The 20,630-nt window shown below is 43.3% G+C and overlaps 2 long non-coding RNA genes across 2 annotated transcripts in view; one reads left to right on the top strand and one right to left on the bottom strand.

Annotated features, from left to right (window-relative positions):
• The window catches only part of LOC140126669 (uncharacterized), a 50,051-nt gene extending 39,177 nt beyond the window's left edge, over positions 1 to 10,874 (top strand). Inside the window, exons 3-4 of the long non-coding RNA XR_011854873.1 lie at positions 6,398 to 6,648; positions 10,339 to 10,874. This is a non-coding gene — a long non-coding RNA (uncharacterized lncRNA). The remainder of the gene's footprint in view (positions 1 to 6,397; positions 6,649 to 10,338) is intronic.
• LOC140126670 (uncharacterized) overlaps positions 8,529 to 20,630 on the bottom strand; it is a 44,751-nt gene continuing 32,649 nt past the window's right edge. The window contains exon 4 of the long non-coding RNA XR_011854875.1: positions 8,529 to 8,848. This is a non-coding gene — a long non-coding RNA (uncharacterized lncRNA). The remainder of the gene's footprint in view (positions 8,849 to 20,630) is intronic.

Here is a 20,630-nt window from a genome sequence, read left to right as displayed (position 1 = left end):
AACCAGCCATTAGCTGCCATCTTATATCCCAAGTCCAGCCATTAGCTGCCATCTTATATCCCAAGTCCAAAGTCAATGGGACTGCAGAGAAGCCTGGAGCTTGGTATTTGGTGTTTACCGGATAACAGACGGGAGGGGAACACAGGATGGGTTAGTAAGAGAGTTAAAGTTGTATGCAGTTACTGAGTGTGATAGGCCTGCCTAAAGAGATGGGTTTTAAGAGCATGTTTGAAGCTTTGTATGTTGCATATGAGTCTGATAGTCCGGGGAAGTGGATTCCAGGGAATTGGTGCAGCTCAGGAGAAATTCTTGAGATGGGAGTGGGATGTGCTGCATTGTGCAGAGCTTTGTGGATGAGTGTGATTAGTTTAACTGTAGTCGGATAGAGATAGGCAACCACTGCAGTTCTGATACAGACTGGTGGTATCTGTGTAGAGTTAGGTCTGAAAGACAAGCTTGGCTGCTGCATTAGGAATGGATTGGAAAGGAGAGAGTTTAGTGAGTGGGAGACTAACTGGTAGGGAGTTACAGTAGTCTGGACAAGAGTGAATCAGAGCAACAATTCAGGTTTTAGAGGTTGTTAGCATAAGAAAGGTGTGGATTCTAGAGATCTATTTGAGATGCATGCGGCAAGGCCAGCACATTAGCAGAATGTAGACCCAGAAGTCCCTTCAAGCTTTCCTATACCATTTAGCATTTGTGGAATTTGCTGTCCTGTAAGCCATCCAGGAGGTCCCATTGTAGTTGCACTTGCAGTTCCCTATTCTATTGATACGTTGGGACTCCGCTTCTCCCATCAGGGGATAAGTGTATTTACTACAGATGGCTACTTATAGAAGAGTAACAGTATCTATTATTACAAATAAATCTAATGCAAATGCTTTTTACTGTGTTAAGTGAAGTGTAATTGATACTGGATGTACAGTTCTATGGGGCTATTGCAAGCAAAATCTGTAAGCTCATAAAACTAGGATCTCTCATAGATTTCTGCCCCTAAAGAGCCATCTGGATAATGGGGGGAGGGGTTTGATAATACCTGCACACATCTTGTTCGAGCCTATGATGTAAACCTCACCTTCCCAGAAATATTAGGGGTCTCTGACCTCCTGATATATGTGGTCGCGGCTGCAGTGGTGGACAATTCTGCCTGGCTTAGAATTGCGCTATAACCTTCTCCAGAACAGGCTCAGGTTATAGCCAGCACATGCCCACTTGGCACAGGGAATTGCAATTCCTGGAATTCAAGGCTTATATGCCATAGAATTGGGGTACAAGCCTTGATGAATCTCCCCCAATCTGTTTAACCACCATTGAGGGTCTAGTAAGGCAGAAGACTAGCAAAAGATTTTAATAAACATTTTCCTTAGAAATATTGCCTTGCTTTCCTTTGAGAATATCTTGTCACAGTTTGGACGACGTTTTCGAAGTGTGACTAGTCTATGCCTGGAAAACAATATCTAACCGTATATCAGCAATGAGTAGTTAACATATCTGGTGCCCTCTGTTCTGCATAAGATCATGGGCTTCTACTAAAATTACTGGTTGTTGACTAATGAAGAACGACATATAGTCATATTTTGTTTTCTGGTTGAGGGTGGTGGAAAACAATTGATGTGACAGATGATGAGATATGTGTATACAGGACTAGTAACATTTTTAACCTTTTCTACACTGGTCTATTTTTTGTTCATTCAGAACTACACTACTGCTTCTATTTTTTAGTTAAAGCCTTGGAATTAAAGGGAACCCGTCATCAGCAATTGGCCTTATAAACCACTACTAGTATACTGTCAGACAGCTTAGCCCCTTCTAGTTATTGTTTTTTTTTCATGGCCCAGTGTGATGGCACCGTCCACTTCACTTTTTAAGTGAGAAGTAAATTGGTTGTATGAAGTCAAGGAGGCAAAGAGTTTAACACTGAAGTGAAGGTGGGGAGCTCTGAACTTCTCCTCCTCTATGATTGACATCATGCATCAGACTTTAGGACAGTGGTGGCAAATCTATGGCACGCGTGCCAGACAGGGCACGCAGAGCCCTCTCTGCTGGCACGCATGCCATCATCCTCCACCGTGTGCAGAGGCCCGCAGGTCCACAGTTTAGAAGAACAGCATCTGCACCTTGCGCTCAGATACAGAGCAGGCAGGTCACACTGCACAGGGTAGATGCAGTTCTTCTAAACTGAGGACCTGCGGGCCCCTCAGATGCAGCCCACAGCTGGGTGCAGGATGTCTGTGCTCCTGTCAGAGGAGCGCTGCTCTATAAGAAGATCCCAGTGCAGCGCTGGGAGCAGGAAGCAGCATGGAGAGCTTGTACCTCCCCCTCCTAGCAGGAGACCTGAAGTGGAGCCGGGACAGAGAGAGAGGGGGAGGGGGGGGTTGTGACCCGGAACATCCAGAGGCTGCTGTGTGCCTTCCTCATAGATAACTGTAAGTTGTACAGTGTCTAAAATTTGTTTATACAGTTCACATACATATATACCTGTGCTATGCATATATGTGTGTGTATATGTGACATTTACACACATATGCATAACACAGATATATAATATGTCTTTGTTATGCACTTCTGTGTGTTTATGTCTGTGTTATGTGTATATAAGTATATGTGTGTGTCTGTATCTGTGCTGTGCATATTTGTGTGTATATGTGTATATATATGTGCCATGCATACTGTATATATGTGTGTACTGTATGTCTGTGTTATGCATACTGTATATATGTGTGTACTGTATATGTCTGTGTTATGCATACTGTATATATGTGTGTACTGTATATGTCTGTGTTATGCATACTGTATATATGTGTGCACTGTATATGTCTGTGTACTGTATATGTCTGTGTTATGCATACTGTATATATGTGTGCACTGTATATGTCTGTGTTATGCATACTGTGTATATGTGTGCACTGTATATGTCTGTGTTATGCATACTGTATATATGTGTGTACTGTATATGTCTGTGTTATGCATACTGTATATATGTGTGTACTGTATGTCTGTGTTATGCATACTGTATATATGTGTGTACTGTATATGTCTGTGTTATGCATACTGTATATATGTGTGTACTGTATGTCTGTGTTATGCATATTGTATATATGTCTGCACTGTATATGTCTGTGTTATGCATACTGTATATATGTGTGTACTGTATATGTCTGTGTTATGCATACTGTATATATGTGTGCACTGTATATGTCTGTGTATGCATACTGTATATATGTGTGCACTGTATATGTCTGTGTTATGCATACTGTATATACGTGTGCACTGTATATGTCTGTGTTATGCATACTAATAGAGGTGGTAAACATGTGGCAGTATTATTTGGCCCTTATGTAGGTAATATTGCTCTAAATTACCATGTTGGCACTTTGTGGTAGATAAGTGGGTTTTGGCTTGCAGTTTGGGCACTCGATCGCTAAAAGGTTCGCCATCACTGCTTTAGGAGATCTGATTGGTGATGTCTCTGGAGGCAGGACCATCTTCTTTCTGAGGAAGAGAGAGCTTGACTTTAGTGTTAAACTCTCCACCTCCTTGACGTTATACAACCAATTTATGTCCCACTATAAATTTGACTTTCTGGATGATGCCACCAAACTGGACTATGAAAGAAACACGATCTGGAAGGTGTTCAGCTGCATGACAACATACCAGTAGTGGTTTATTAGGTCAATTTCTAATGACAGGTTCCCTTTACGTTACAACCACGGCATTTATCACATTTATATGCACTCACACAATACTGTACTCTGTAACTCTGTAGCCTACTTGTCATCTTGTACTTGCAAACTTTTTATTTGTACTAGGACAAAAACAAAAGACTTGCTACATGCAGCAGCCTGATCTTATCTCAATAAATAGAAATTTTTGAAATACAAATCCAGGAAACACAGTCTATGCAAATTTACTCAACTTTTATGTAGATTTATACCTTAACTACTCATACACTATAACTTTTCTATGCAGCCTCCAAGTTCTGTAAATTCATATAAGTGGGGTTCTATACACTCACCGGCCACTTTATTAGGTACACCATGCTAGTAATGGGTTGGACCCCCTTTTGCCTTCAGAACTGCCTCAATTCTTCGTGGCATAGATTCAACAAGGTGCTGGAAGCATTCCTCAGAGATTTTGGTCCATATTGACATGATGGCATCACACAGTTGCCGCAGATTTGTCGGCTGCACATCCATGATGCGAATCTCCCGTTCCACCACATCCCAAAGATGCTCTATTGGATTGGAGGCCATTTGAGTACAGTGAACTCATTGTCATGTTCAAGAAACCAGTCTGAGATGATTCCAGCTTTATGACATGGCGCATTATCCTGCTGAAAGTAGCCATCAGATGTTGGGTACATTGTGGTCATAAAGGGATGGACATGGTCAGCAACAATACTCAGGTAGGCTGTGGCGTTGCAACGATGCTCAATTGGTACCAAGGGGCCCAAAGAGTGCCAAGAAAATATTCCCCACACCATGACACCACCACCACCAGCCTGACCGTTGATACAAGGCAGGATGGATCCATGCTTTCATGTTGTTGACGCCAAATTCTGACCCTACCATCCGAATGTCGCAGCAGAAATCGAGACTCATCAGACCAGGCAACGTTTTTCCAAACTTCTACTGTCCAATTTCGATGAGCTTGTGCAAATTGTAGCCTCAGTTTCCTGTTCTTAGCTGAAAGGAGTGGCACCCGGTGTGGTCTTCTGCTGCTGTAGCCCATCTGCCTCAAAGTTAGACGTACTGTGCGTTCAGAGATGCTCTTCTGCCTACCTTGGTTGTAACGGGTGGCGATTTGAGTCACTGTTGCCTTTCTATCAGCTCGAACCAGTCTGCCCATTCTCCTCTGGCATCAACAAGGCATTTCTGCCCACAGAACTGCCGCTCACTGGATGTTTTTTCTTTTTCGGACCATTCTCTGTAAACCTTAGAGATGGTTGTGCGTGAAAATCCCAGTAGATCAGCAGTTTCTGAAATACTCAGACCAGCCCTTCTGACACCAACAACCATGCCACGTTCAAAGGCACTCAAATCACCTTTCTTCCCCATACTGATGCTCGGTTTGAACTGCAGGAGATTGTCTTGACCATGTCTACATGCCTAAATGCACTGAGTTGCCGCCATGTGATTGGATGATTAGAAATTAAGTGTTAACGAGCAGTTGGACAGGTGTACCTAATAAAGTGGGCGGTGAGTGTATATTTTATCTTTGAATTCTGGGAAAAGAATAAGCCCCCTAAAAGTCAATGCCATCCTTCATGGAGCCTTGAGACATGACTTGAAACTGAGAAACACTAGTCCCAAACTGAGATCATAGGCTGGATATCACATTGATATCACATTCATCAGATAGTTCAATTGGGTCTCTAGTAACTAGTAAGTTTACAAAAATCTATAAATCTATAAAGAATTCAATAAATATGCTTTGTGACATTGTGCTTGCTTGATTGTACAGGGGTTACTGGTTGTAACTGCCTTGCCTTGATATTGTAGAATGATGACTGGAGTCTGAAGTCTAAATACTCTTACTATAGTAAATGTGACAGCACAGGCATGTGCCAAGTGTCATACGCCAAAGAACTGCACACTTACAGGTCAATGAATAAAAATAAATCTTCTTTGTATTAGTTTGATTTCTGCCGACAAAGGCCGCAACGAGAGATACATAGTAAATTCCTTACCTAAACAATGTTATCAGATTTTTCAGACTTACCCAAGGTTGATAGCTTTACTTAATTGCTTGCAATTCATTTTATTGCTAGAAAATGATTAACCATCCAGAACTGATGGCACTAAGTGCTGCTGAATAGGATTTGTAGACTGGGTGTCAGCCTTGTATTTGTAACAAAGCATGACCCCTTCCTTTAAATGATCTTATGTATGTTTCTTTTATGTGTATGGAACTTTGCAGAAGCCTGGCACATTTTTATGTTCACTCTTACATTTTCTGGTCACAAACACATTTTGTGGAAATTGGTCATTTAAAAGTCAATTGCTTTATTGTTTTAAAGATCAACGGGAGCACTTATACTAGTTAATGTGTTAAGAGGAAGCAACGTCAGAGCGTGTCAGTGGTTATCATGACTTATGGGAATAAAAGTACATCCTGGTGCTGTAAAACTGGCAGAGTACAAAAAGAACCTACAAGGCAGATGATTCTTATTTTAGCCATACAAATAACGCAGATGTTACAATTACCCATTCATTCTCATGTTGACTGCGGCTATGATTTTTCTTGGCTATCCTTAGATGTGCGCACATGTAAAACTGTCCATACTGGCTCCAACTACAAGTGAGCTAATTAAAAATCATTTAGAACCTTTGATGTTATAGCTGCTATGTGTTATATATCATTATTAATAATAATAATAATTCCTTTTTTTATATAGTACACACAGATTACACAGTGCTGCACAGAGCTTGCCAAATCAGTTCTTGTCCCCATAGGGCTCACAATCTAATCAACCTACCAGTATGTTTTTGGAGTGTGGTAGGAAACCGGAGGACCCGGAGGAAACCCACGCAAATGGAGAGAACATACAAACTGTTTGCAGGTGTTGACCTAGATGGGAAACATTGACTACCACCAGAAAGGATGGCCTATCACAGAGTGGTTTTATGCCCCCTCTCCATGCATAAGGTAAGCCTAAATAAAGTCTTCCTTATCACATTTAATAATCCATTTACAAACCTTTTAATCAGTCCGTTAATCTCCTCCGCGGGGTCCATTGCAGAGCATACACAGGACGGAAGATGGCTGCTGGTCACATGTCCACATCACATGTTCTGCAGCTGCCTGGGCAGGTCATGTGATCAGCACTACATTTGGCTGTAGTCGGTTGGTTGCAGTGCATCCAGTATGGCCAGTGTTGTGGTGATGGCAGTTGCACATCATTACTATGGTAACAAAGCAAGAATGTCTGTTATATCATCACTGGGAGCAGAGCATAAGAGGTGGGAGGAGTTACTGAGAACTAAGGGATCATGGAACTTGTAGTTTCCAGTGGCGGCCATCTTAGTGATAACTCCACCTACTTTAGAGAGGCCATAAGTTTTGTAAATCATAAAATCAAACTATTTAAGCTCCATTTTGTGACTAATGACATTGAGCATTGTTGTATTCATTTATTTATATTATCATGGGTTTTTGTGTCAGACGTTCATATTCCCGGAATACCCCTTTAATTTCCCAAACATATTGGGGAGATTCATCAGAAGTGTTTCAGAGAAAATCAGTTATACTTGCTTATGGTAACCAATCAGAGCTCAGCTTTTATTTTATAAACTGCTGTGGGAAAATGATAGTTAGGGTCTCCGTCACACTCCTCGTCGCTCCTCAGACTAATGGAGCGGATGGCCGCGCATGACGAGCTGATGGAGATCACCAAGCACCGTGCTTACCAATTTCCATCAGCTCCAACGGAGCAGAACGGTCATGCGCCGCCGTCCGCTCCATTAATCCGATGGTGTTTGGAGGGGTCCAACAGACCCCTCGTTTTCCAGATCTGCGGGGGTCTCAGCACTGACTCCCCCACTGATCAGCAAGTTAGGCCCTAACCAACGGATAGGGCCTAGCTTTCCTTTGTGGGAAAACCCCTTTAACACCTAGTTGTCTTTACAATCTGGCAATCTGATTTACCAGATGCACAGCACATGTGCATATGGTTCATGTGGGCCCATCTTGCTAGACCCACTACAACTTTACTCCTGGTATTCACTCAGATGCGGCAACAAGTAGAGGTAAGCTCAATATATTTGAGACCCCATACCAGCAGGTTTATTAAAGTCATGCTGGTGGTTTAATGGTTCCAAACAGGTTCCCTTCAATTTCTCCAATCCGGATCCCTAGGTCCTCAACTCTTGTCAGTACAAGCAAGAGCAATGGACATGCCATTCAAACTCCTAATAAAAGTATTAGAATTTATCCATTTACATTTAGATTTGCCTTAGATGGCTTTATTTTCCTAAACAGTTGTGCATGCTATCACAATAATAAAGATGTAATAAGATATAAGTAAATAGACGATTAAAAAATTCCTAGTCTGTACTTTCCACATATTAAAAGGTTTTGTAGACGCTCAGTATCAAATAACAAACAATGTAACTACAGAAATGAAGATCCAAGACCTCTGCTTAACAATGGAGGGAACACGTCCCGAGAAACTTTTAAGTCATTTATGTCTTTGTACTAGGAGCTATAGATTTTGGTGTCATGCATTTAGGCTGATTTCTCTTCCAACGCCTCCCTGGCGGGACTAGTTTAAAAGGAGCTGCACATTCTATTCAATCTCACCAGCTGAGAAGCTTTAGTTACTAAACAAAAAGATAAAGGAGTAAATCTATAGAGGCTGCTTTATATAGCCAGTCTATGAAGACGACCACCCCTCGACTGCCTAAGTTTGTCTTCAGCTGTATGCACCCCCAGCACGTGTTGCCTTCCACCGTCACTAACACTGAATCATTCTGAAAAGGGCAGTATCTATGAAGCATTCCTGAAGCGACACCTGCCGTAGCCTGCAGCTAAGTCCCCAGTGAGATTAAATAATGACATCTCATTAACACGTTAAAAACTAGAGACATGCATGACATGATCTTCATTCTATGCATAGAGACCAGTGAGCGATGAGACAGTTTACCAAAGCTATAGGAAGCATACCAAGATGTTTATTTATAAGGACAGAGAGCAAGATTAGTTAGTCTCTTTGCATGTGTATTGTCTTCTTCCCATTGTCTACAGGGCAGGGATGATGCCGCTGTCAGGTGATTTAGCCACCCAGCTTCATACATCTTCTGTACCAGCTTGTGGGCGCAGGTGTCCTTTATCTTCATTTATGAGTCTTCTACAATAAATAAATGATTTTTTTGTTGATCTTTATAGTGTTTGTAAAAACGACATTGCATCAATTGTGAGATAAATGACAATGAATGAACAATGCTGGACTACACATTGCCGTATACTCAAACTATAAATTATTAAATATTAAAATTCATATTAAAAAAAAAAATTTGTTAGTAATTGAAATGAAAGTTTGCTTAGTTAAAAAGGAAAACAAGGCTGCTTCAAAAAAGCCACTTACTTGTACCCATGTGTATGTCAGCATTGTCATCTCTATTTATTATGGACTCTCCATAGCCCACAGACTATGTACCATGTATATGTTACCATGTATTTTAAAAATGATGCATAACCTTCAAGTATTAAAACCTTGCCCTTAGTCTACATGAACACGTATTTTACTTTTGGCCACGTGCTAGCATTTTTTTTCACGATCATATACAGGTAGCTTTAGGGTGCATGCACACGAACATGTGCCCACATGGCTACAGCCAGGGGGGCACCCGGGCGTGCTGGAGAGGAGGAGAAGTGAGCGCTGCCCTCCACTCTCCATAGAGAATAGTGGCGCATGGCCGTGCTTTCAGCCGAAAGATAGAGCAGGCTCTATCTTTTCGGTGGCTACAGCACAGTATTGTGAGCACACGTTGTGCTCACCGCACCAAGCCCGAGCACCATAGACAACTATGGGGAACATATAAACCTCCCCCATAAATTTGTGTGCATGCACCCTCTTACTCTGCACCATGCCTATCTTTAATGGATCTGTTTATGGTCTAAGCCTCAGAGGATAAAAGTGTTTTAGAATCTGATTAGGTATTCACATGACATTATTATATGATGTAAAGTCCCTGGGAGAAATGTATCATTAGGTAGGCTCCTTACAACAGTTCTATGTCTGTCTTTGCATCTCCACTGCTCTTATTAAAGTTGATAAATCCCTTGATAAATCTGTGGGCAGGGTTCTATTCTATGATTGTTGTTTGCATCAGTCACATAAAAATTTGCAAAATACTATCGAAAGTCGCAGCACATAGATCAAGGGGGACTGGAGTCAATTTGCGCCAAAACAGAATGTCGCAATACATCTATTTAGTCCTATTGTGAAAACTTGTCTATGCAAGTTTAATGAATCTGGTGCTAGCAGAGTCTACAGTATGTCAAAGTAACTTTGCATTGTACTATGACGCACTGCAAAGTCGCAAAACAGCATTTGCACCACAACTTCTCCAAAACAAAACTTTAGACCACTTCATTATTCCTGCACTACTAAATACACTGAAAATATCAGTGCAGCATGAACAGAATGCTGTGTATTGGAGAGTCAATTCTGCATAGAGTGAATTTGGTGGCAAATCTGCACAAGGAAAACATGGAACTTTTACTGTTGTTTAGGTCACACTTCCTAGAATTGTTCAGCCGCAGGAAGCCTGTATTGAAGCCTGGATGACTGCCAGGTAATATACTGCAAGTCACTTTTTCTTTTGTCTTTTACAGAACAAGTCTATGCATTGTGACCTCTTATAAGTGAAGACACAACACTCTGTTGGATCCCTCGCATATAGGACACTAATGGTGTCCAATTAACTAACTAATGCTAGATTATATACAACTTTGTATTCAACCAAGGGGGGGCTTATGAGAAAATGACCTATACCTATGCACTATAACCTCCCCCAGAATAGTGGAACAAGCAATAGCTGAAATCTATGCCAGACCAGACCTGGCATAGATTCCATTCCTGTGTAATAATTCCCCCTGTGAGTAGGAAGCTTTTTTGTGATGCTCCAACAGAACGACATAGGTGGAAACTACTTAAGTTACCATAAAGATTACTTCAGCACTAACTCAGCTATGGAACCAGCAGATTAACTTCCAATATCTGATCCGATATCTAATTATAATAATTCAGTATTTATGCTGGTAGCTCTACCAGTGCACACAACAAAAGTGTATGATAAAGAAGAACCAAACTATTACTATATAGACTGTCAATGTAAAGTGAAGAAAAATTATAGATTAAACGAACATTCATCTACACATACATACACACACATATATATATATATATATATATATATATATATATATATATATATATATATATATATACATATATATACAAATACATGTCAGGATTTTTCCCCAGCATAAAATAATGATCCTCTTCAATAATATTTCCTGACGTTATTTCTGCACTAAAAATATCAACTTGAAATAATGCTCATGTTGGGATTGAGGTCACTGAGGCAGGGAAATTAGTAACATCGATTAATATGGAGACAAATAGGCCTGCTGCTTTGTGCTGAGTTAGCAGTAAAGGTCAGAGAAGGGCCACTTGGTACTTGCAGGAAGCACAATCACTAAAATAAATCACTATGATTTATCCCCCGTGTGACTAAATATAGAATATCTGTGGGGGGTCCTTTAAAAATGAAGCATGGATCACCCCTTGCCATTTCATGACTAGTGCATCTTTTTGCATCAGTCTTAATGGAAAATACTCATTATAAATATCATGTGTGTAGATTACTGCTTGCACGTATGATCTTAGAAATACAAATACAGATTTTCTCATCAATAGTATTATTTTACTATTTTCTAAATTGAAGTACAATTGTAAGAAGTGAAAAGCATTCTGCTCCACAAACTACTGGTTTATTCATGACACCAAGCAGATCCGAAAATGGGGAGTAACTGAAAAATCTAATTAAGAAAAGTCATATTTTTTATGATTTAATGATGACATTTATATGTCTCGGTTGTAGAAATGTTCCATCTGCATTGGCAATACTGTTACATAAAAAGGTTCCATCGATGCACAGCAGTCCTCAGTAACAAGATATGTTCATGTGGCTGAAGTGGAGAACTCTCCATTTACATCTAATAATGCGGCAGCAGATCTCTGGCACACTAGAACATTACACCTACTCTGTGTTACAGAAGCTTTCTAGTGCTGTCTACTACTAATGTTAGAGAGATGACATGTGTCGGGAAGCAAGAGTTCTCCTCATGGAAACTGCCAATTAAGGCCGCGGTGTAGGTGTGTGGAGGCTTATAGCCATTGACGCTCCACTAGGGGATCCTGGGAAAATATGCAAATAAGTTTTCCAGGATGGGCTAAGGAAAACCATGCCTATTTAGCTACTTTGTAAGAGACGACATGTGTAATTTCTATCCACAAGTGGCAGACAGTCAGGCAAGAAAGTGAATCCTGAGAGATATTCTGTGATTTCCGGCTACTCCACTCTTTTAGGTGGTGGGAGGTATGTATGGGGCTGCACCTCTATCCTCGTCCTCCTGACATAGATATATGGTGATGCCATGGGGAATTTTTCCCCAGTTCCCCATATAAGCCCTGAGCCTCTGCTGTGGCTTTGAGGCCTGCAAGTGCAATATGATCATGTCAACGCACCTGTCACGGAAGAAGAGAGATGATGCAGGATAATTTAGGAAAGTTGAGTAACTGATTTTATTTAGTATTGTAACAAGGAAAGAGGGCACAGTGTGAAGGGAAGGAGGGGAGCCACAATGTTAGGAAAGAGGTTTCCACCATATGAGGGAGAGAAAGCCACAAAGTGATGGTACAATATGAGGATGAGGAGGCGGTATGATGTGAGATGGAGGAGGACACAATGAGAGGAGGTAGGGGAACAATGTGAGGGGATAGGGTCCACAATGTGGGGACAAGGAGGGGTACAGTGTGAGGAGGAGGAAGAGGGACATTGTGAGGTAGAAAGGGGCATATTGGGAATAGGAGAAAGGAGGTAAAATGTGAGGGGGAGAAGGGGTACAGAAAGGTATAAGAGTATGAGTGGAGGGAGGGAGATCACTAGAAAGACTAACTATAAGAGTCTGCAGTATCTTATGTGTGGGAAATATCAATACTAGGGAACGGGATAAGGGGCAGGGCTTAAGGCATATGCAACATCCCTGCCAATGTATAGGCAAGGGGGTAGTTACGAATAGAGCCATCTATCTGACTCTCCCCAGCAAGTTATCCTGCGCAACTTGCCTAAGGGGCAGTGCAGTAAGTCTGAGATAATTAGCTGCTGTAGATCCTGCCTGGAAAGGCAATGGTTAATTTGGGTGTGAGTTACCAGCCAATTGTGTTTCACCATGTAAACTGGAGTGTGATTGGAGAGGTAGCCACTGCCTGATCAGGATAATAAAACCCCTGGACAGGGAGGAGCTAGCTCTCTTAGGCCTTAGGAGGAGACTCAGAGCTGCAACTTCCAAAACGGAAAACAGCTCCATCCCAGCATCTACTACCAGGCTGGTGAACCATTCCTGAGGACTCCTCTCCATGACCACTTCAGTAATCTGAATACACTGTGAGAATGTTTAGGCCCATTTACCGCTGTTGTTCAACCGTGAGTTATTTTGCACAATGTTGCCTCCGTCTGATCCCTGGATATGGCTGTCATCACCACGGGCTCCCCATCCATCACCCAGGGACATATATTACATATACCTCAGGGGTTGCCGCAGGGGGAACCAGTACATCAGCCTTTCCCTCCATATTTCTTGCACACACTGCCTGCTGGAGACTTGCCAGGCTGTAGGACAGCCCTCCGGTCCCCATACCAAGCACCGTGACATCAGCGCGCCTAGGCCCCAACCGCCAGCCACTCCGGTATTCTGGGCCCCAGCTGCCTCCAGGCCCCAAGAAAAGGCTAGGCCCTGGTGGGGGATGTTGCACATGATGGAAATTTTTGAGGGCCACACTGTAATATTGTCTCAGAACAGAGATACTGCACACAGCAATATCACAGTACAGACACACACAGTGATGTTACACTACAGGGATAATACACACAATGGTGCCACAACACAGATATAATATACAGTATACAGGATTTCACAGTACAGTAAAAATACACACAGTGATGTCACAGTGCAGGGATACACATAGTGATGTCACAGTACAGAAATAAGCTCAGGTATATAACAGTAGTGGGATACTATACATAGTGATGCCACACATATATATATATATATAATAGCTTGTGAACAATGAAAAAAATTGCTAAAGTGAAGAGATAATTGAAGCACAAACCATAACAAAAAAAAAGCTCATTTAACTTGCATGGCACCTTCAGAAACCTTGCGTGCCACAGTGGGAAACCTTAGGCAAAATCACACTCAAACACTCAGGAGTTATTTCACACCTATTGCAGATTAAGCCACAACAAATGATTAGCCACATGGTGGCGCCAAAATTAAGGCTATAAATAGATTTTCTACAGTTCGTTCATAAAATTTTTCTTATGTATGTGGTAGACAGTCTGTTTGAGTCCTTAAACACAGCCATTTACTGTACATACAGCTTATTTTTTTCTGTACAAGTAATATTTGTGATAACAGTCTGCACTATTACAGCTTATTTTATATTAATTTAAATGGGAATTAAAATGGGTACATGTTGTCGGTCCATGAAGCACTGACCACTCAGAGTCCTGTAATAATAATAATTCTTTATTAATATAGTGCACACAGATTACGCAGCGCTGCACAAAGCATGTCAAATTGGTCCCTGTCCCCATGGGGCTCACAATCTACACAACCTAACAGTATGTTTTGGAGTGTGGGAGGAAACCAGAGTACCCGTAGGAAACCCACGCAAACACAGAGAGAACATACAAACTCTTTGCAGATGTTGACCTGGGTGGGATTTGAACCCAGGACCCCAGCGCTGCAAGGCAGAAGTGCTACTCACTCAGCCACCCTGCCACCCCCACACTGACATCACTGCTGGGGATGGGACTTATTTCATAGCGATCTATGCTTATTCACTAAATAGTAGCACAGACAATGTAAACATGATTACAGTCTTGGCGCTGCTGTTTAGTAAAGAAGCAGGAACTCCTTACATCATAGATCGCTTTGATGTAAGGAGTCCCATCCAAGCAGTGATGTCGGTCTTGGACACAGGAGACTCCCACTAATCTCCAGTTAATGACTGCCGGGCGCCTGCCGGATCGTGCCCCCAAACCCCTCCCTCTGTGTCCACTCCTAAACCTGGCCCGCCCACCTCTCTCCTGACCCGCCCTGCTCGATCATCCCCCTGCATGGCCTTTCCACCCTACGGCAGAGTCGACAACCCCTTCCCCCTTCCCCTGCCCGCACAAGCACCTGCCTGAGCCCCCTTCCCCCCAAACAAGCACCCGGCATTTACTGTGTATATGTGTATATATGCATCTACTGTGTATGTACTGTGTATATTTGTATGTATGCATCTACTGTGTATATGTGTATATACTGTGTATATGTGTATATATGCATCTACTGTGTATATATTTATATACTGTGCATATGTGTATATATGCATCTACTGTGTATATATGCATCTACTGTATATATATATATATATATATATATACAGTGTATATGTGTATGTATGCATATACTGTGTATATGTGTACATACTGTGTATATGTGTATATATGCATCTACTGTGTATATATGTATATACACTGTGTATATGTGTATATATGCATCTACTGTGTATGTGTGCATCTACAGTGTATATATGTATATATTCTGTGCATATGTGTATATATGCATCTACTGTATATATATATATATATATATATACAGTGTATATGTGTGTATATGTGTATATATGCATCTACTGTGTATATGTCTATATGTATATACTGTGTATATGTGTATATATGCTTATACTGTGTATATGTGTATATATGCATCTACTATGTATATGTGTATATACTGTGTATATGTGTATATATGCATCTACTGTGTATATGTGTATGTATGCATCTACTGTGTATATGTGTATTTACTGTGTATATGTATGCAGCTACTGTGTATATGTGTCTATATGTATATACTGTGTATATATGCATCTACTGTGTATATATGTATATACTGTATATATGTGCATCTACTGTGTATATATGTATATACTCTGTATTTGTGTATATATGCATCTACTGTGTATATACTGTGTATGTGTATATACTGTGTATATGCATCTACTGTGTATATGTGTATATACTCTGTATATGTGTATATATGCATCTACTGTGTATATGTGTCTATATGTATATACCTTGTATATGTGTATATATGTTTATATTGTGTATATGTGTATATATGCATCTACTGTGTATATGTGTATATACTGTGTATATATACATCTACTGTGTATTTACTGTGTATATATGCATCTACTGTGTATATGTGTCTATATGTATATACTGTGTATATATGCATCTACTGTGTATATATGTATATACTGTGTATATGTGCATCTACTGTGTATATATGTATATACTGTGCATATGTGTATACATGCATCTACTGTATATATATACTGTGTATATGTGTATTTATGCATATACTGTGTATATATGCATCTGCTGTGTATATGTGTATATACTGTGTATATATTCATCTACTGTGTATATGTGTATATACTCTGTATATGTGTATATATGCATCTACTGTGTATATGTGTCTATATGTATATACCTTGTATATGTGTATATATGTTTATATTGTGTATATGTGTTGTGGAAGATTTGGCCCGGTAGAGACCGTGGTAGCGGGGTGCTGTGATGCAGTTCAAGACAGTGACACCAAGGTACAGTCCAAACAGGTCTCGCCTGCGTTTATTGCAGCAAAAATAAACCAGCCTTTACATTCAGGTATTTGAATAAACAAACAAAAACCTACCCGTCAGGGTGCTAACTATACAAATAGTCCACTAACTCACACTATACAAAGCTCACGTGGCTGCTCCAGACACAGAAGTCAGGGCTGTGTCCTCTCAGCCTCCTTCCACAGAGAGAGCACACACTCAACTCTGCTGAGTCATTTTATGCAGGCTCATTAGTCTGCACCCATCACCTGTGTCCAAGGTGCTGGACAAACCCACCTCAGCACTAAGGCCTTGCATAGAAGCAAAACCTAGGGGAAACATACCGCCCATCCACAGTTAACCCCTTCAGTGTCTCACATACCCTCCCCCTCTGTTTGGCCCTGTGGGGACGAACACTTTTGGCCATCATACAGTGGGTACGGGATAGGGCATTGGCATTCCCATGCAGCTTTCCTGCTCGATGTTCCACCGTGAATTTAAAATTCTGGAGCATTAGGAACCACCTTGTGACCCTGGCGTTCCTCTCCTTGGCCTGACTCATCCAGGTTAGGGGAGAGTGATCAGTCACTAGTGTAAACTGCCGCCCTACCAAATAATACCTCAGGGATTCCAGAGCCCATTTGATCGCCAAGCACTCCCTCTCAACTATACTGTAGTTCTTTTCAGGAGGTGTGAGCTTGCAGCTCAGGAATGTTACAGGATGTTCCTCACCCCCCACTACTTGGGACAGGACAGCCCCCAAGCCCACTTCAGAAGCGTCAGTCTGCACAATAAAGGTCTTGGTGAAGTTAGGGGTGATCAGTATCGGTCCCTCACACAAAACCGTCTTAAGTCGCTGAAACGCCCCCTCAGCCTCTTCACTCCACTTTACCATCACCGCCCTGCTACCCTTAGTCAGGTCAGTCAGGGGTGCCGCTATTGTCGCAAAATCGGGGATAAATCGGCGATAATAGCCCACTATGCCCAGAAAAGCCCTCACTTGCTTCTTGCTCAAAGGTTGTGGCCACTGCTGGATCGCCTCTACTTTATTTACTTGGGGTTTGATGACCCCTCGCCCAATACGGTACCCCAGGTAACGGGCCTCTTCCAGACCCAGTGCACACTTTTGGGGGTTCGCTGTCAGCCCTGCTGCCCTCAGGGAGTCTACCACTGCTTGTACTTTGGCTAGATGACTCTCCCAGTCGTTACTATAGACTATGATGTCATCCAAGTAGGCCGAGGCATAACTCCGGTGAGGTTTTAGCACGAGATCCATTAACCTCTGGAATGTGGCGGGAGCCCCATGTAGCCCAAAGGGGAGTACCACGTACTGAAAAAGCCCATCAGGGGTAACAAAAGCGGTCTTCTCTTTAGCCCTGTCAGTCAGGGGTACCTGCCAATACCCTTTCGTTAGGTCAAGGGTGGAGAAGAACCTAGCCTGTCCAAGTCGTTCTATCAACTCGTCAACCCTGGGCATGGGATAGGAGTCAAATTTGGACACCTCGTTCAACTTCCTAAAATCATTGCAGAACCGTAGGGAACCATCAGGTTTGGGAATCAACACAATAGGACTCGACCAGTCACTTTTAGATTCCTCGATAACCCCCAGGTCTAACATCTGCCTGACTTCTTCGGATATGGCAAGCCGGCGCGCTTCAGGGACCCGGTAGGGTTTTTGGTGTACCCGGATGTGGGGTTCGGTTATGATGTCATGCTTGATGACTGAAGTACGTCCCGGTAACTTAGAGAACACATCCACATTTCGGAGCACAAACTCCTTCGCTTCCTGAATCTGGGCCCTGGAGAGGGACTTCGAGATCCGTACTTCAGGCACCTTGGCATCGGGTACACCTACCTCCGGTGTCCCCTTCTTGGAGACAGACGCCTTCTCTACTCCCATGGCCATCAGGGACTCTCTTTCCCTCCACGGCTTTAGGAGGTTCACGTGGTATATCTGTTCGGGTTTCCTCCTCCCCGGCTGAGATACCCTGTAGGTTACCTTCCCCACTCTCTCCATGACCTCATATGGTCCTTGCCATTTGGCCAAGAACTTGCTCTCCACGGTGGGCACCAGAACTAGCACTCTGGCGCCTGGGTTAAAGGTCCTGAGTCTGGCTGACCTATTGTAGACCCTAGACTGGGCCTCTTGTGCCCTTGTCATGTGCTCCTTTACAAGGGGCATTACCGCCGCTATGCGGTCCTGCATAAGGGAGACGTGTTCTATCACACTACGGTGGGGGGTCCTCTCCTGTTCCCAGGTCTCCTTGGCTACATCCAAAAGCCCACGTGGGGAACGGCCATATAACAGCTCAAAGGGTGAGAAACCCGTGGAGGACTGGGGAACTTCCCGTATGGCAAACATCAAATAGGGCAACAAACAATCCCAGTCCTTCCCATCTTTGCTGACCACCCTCTTAAGCATCCCCTTCAAGGTCTTATTAAACCTCTCGACCAGGCCATCTGTCTGAGGATGATACACAGAGGTGCGGAGCTGTTTTACCTGTAGTAACTTGCACATCTCCTTCATTACCCTAGACATGAATGGGGTACCCTGGTCAGTCAAGATTTCCTTGGGGAGGCCTGTGCGGGAGAACACCTGGAACAGCTCCCTAGCAATATTTTTGGAGGAGGTGTTCCTTAATGGAATCGCCTCGGGATACCGCGTAGCGTAGTCCAGGATAACTAGGATGTATTGGTGCCCCCTGGAGGATTTGACTATGGGGCCAACCAGATCCATTGCAATCCGTTCAAAGGGCACTTCTATGATTGGTAGCGGGACCAAAGGACTCCTGAAGTGGGAGACCGGGGCAGTCAGGGCAGGAGCTACAATACCGGTTTACCTCCTCCCACACCCCGGGCCAGAAAAATCGCTGCAGGATCCTCTCTCGGGTCTTCTCAGCACCTAAGTGCCCTCCCAGCACATGTTTGTGTGCCAACTCTAGCACCAGCCTACGGTGAGATTGGGGTACTACAAGTTGCTCAACCTCCTCACCCCGTATCTGGTCGACCCTGTACAACAGTTCCCCAATAATCACCATTCGGGGGTATATTTTATCAGCCCCTGGTATTTGGAGTACCCCATTTATCACCTTAACATTCTCCCGTGCCTTAACCAAGGTAGGGTCCTGTAGCTGTGCAGCCCCAAAATTTTCACTGGAAATCTCAAGGTCCAGCATGTCGGCCACCTCCTCGTGGCCCTCGACCTCACCAGCTAGGACCTCTAGGGGAGAGAATTCATCACATGGGGTCACCCCTACTGCTGGTGTGGGTACATCGGCCTCAAAGGGTTCAGGGGCCAAGGCCGGACATACCTGATGTCCACTATCTGCAACAGCACCTGAGGTGGGTCTTCGTCTCCAGAGGTCCCAAAACACTGGTAAGTCTCTGCCGATAATAGCCTCATGAAAAAGGGTCCCCACCACCCCCACTTCATGGGTAACAGTACCACAAGGGGTATGTAGGTTGATGACAGCAGTGGGATATTCGCGAGTGTCCCCATGTATACACAACACTCCCACTCTCCGCCCACTGTATAGTCCAGGATCAACCAAAGTTCCCCGCACCAGGGTGACCAGACTCCCTGAGTCTAGCAAGGCTTCCACTGTGTGACCACCGATTGTGACCATGCACACTTGGGGTTCTGCATCCGTGACTGACTCAGCCGCCAGGACTGGCCGGGCAAACAGTGACACTCGCCGGGCCTGGCTGCAGTCCATTGGCTCCACTGACAGTGGACAGTTGGCAGCAATATGGCCCATTTCATGGCACCGCCAGCACTGGATACGGCCATGACCTCTGTCACGAGCCTCACTGGGTTTCTGGGTATCCACGCCCCCCAATGAACCCCCTCCCAACCTGACATGTCTCCCCTTCTCCGCAGTAGCAGTCTTACCAGCTGGTTTGGTGACCCTGGCACTGCTTCGTGTGGGAGAGGTAAGTAGAAGGTCCTCTGTAGCCCGATACCTCTCTACTAGGGACACAAGCTCCTCAGCTCAGCTACTCGCTCGAACACAGTGAGATACGCCTCCACGTCGTCGGTCGTCGCCATTTTTTGTAAAGCCTTTTGTACTGCAGCCCGTGCGGAACGCTGGACAACCGGGTACCCTTGTAGACCAGTATGGGACCCCTCAGTAGTCGTCGCTTGCGGTGCTGCCATAATGCCAGAAAACTTCTCCATCATCAG

This window comes from Engystomops pustulosus, chromosome 4 (genome assembly GCF_040894005.1).
Source record: "Engystomops pustulosus chromosome 4, aEngPut4.maternal, whole genome shotgun sequence".
In the NCBI taxonomy this organism is placed as follows: domain Eukaryota; kingdom Metazoa; phylum Chordata; class Amphibia; order Anura; family Leptodactylidae; genus Engystomops; species Engystomops pustulosus.
Note: the sequence above shows the minus strand (reverse complement) of the source record. Positions and strands in the feature narration are given on the sequence as shown.